Raw genomic sequence first — 762 nt, forward strand, 5'->3', positions numbered from 1 at the left:
CACTCAAGCTTATAAAGCGCATGTGCGAAGCTAACCAAAGCACATACGTGCCATGGTCGTTCAATGGCTGATTCATCTTTTATAGAGCATGCAAAAAGTTTACGCCAACGTGCACACATTTCTTTAGGGAGTTTAAGTATACACGACGGCTACGACAACGACAACGTCACGAAGCAAGAATATAATGGATTAAAAAAGGAAAAATATGAGTACTGAACGTTCTGCTCGAATTTCTATACATTTCTTTGCCGTACTTCTCAAAACAACAATGTCAAATAACCAAATTTTAAGTTTTGACGACAACGCGAGGATATAACAATAAACCATCCATTTTCTATTTTGACCTTGTTTAAAACCGTTCGCACCCATTCAGTTACAGGATAGTTTTCCCGTATTTTACAAGGTAAAAGAGACGGTATAATCGCGAAATACTTGCGATAGGCACATTTCTACGGGTCTTTTTTTCTTTTTCTTTTTTATTTTATTTTATTTAACGATCCAGGATATCAGGAAAGCCCGAGTTCACGCAGATATGCGTCTAGTAACTATAGATCGTTTTGATTGTCACGCAACAAAAAAATAAAATCGAAATCGTTCAATGAAATAAGCCAAACACTTTTAATGTTGCAGGAGGCACAGTTATAAATCACCTCACCAATTCTCAGGTCTGTGTGGTACATCGTTTCTGAGTTATTTGGCGAAGCTTTTCACGCAACTGAAAAGAGTTTTGTATGGAGCTACCACGTTAATGTAGCACCGTTG

This window comes from Montipora capricornis, chromosome 6, assembly GCF_036669925.1.
Source record: "Montipora capricornis isolate CH-2021 chromosome 6, ASM3666992v2, whole genome shotgun sequence".
Lineage (NCBI taxonomy): Eukaryota > Metazoa > Cnidaria > Anthozoa > Scleractinia > Acroporidae > Montipora > Montipora capricornis.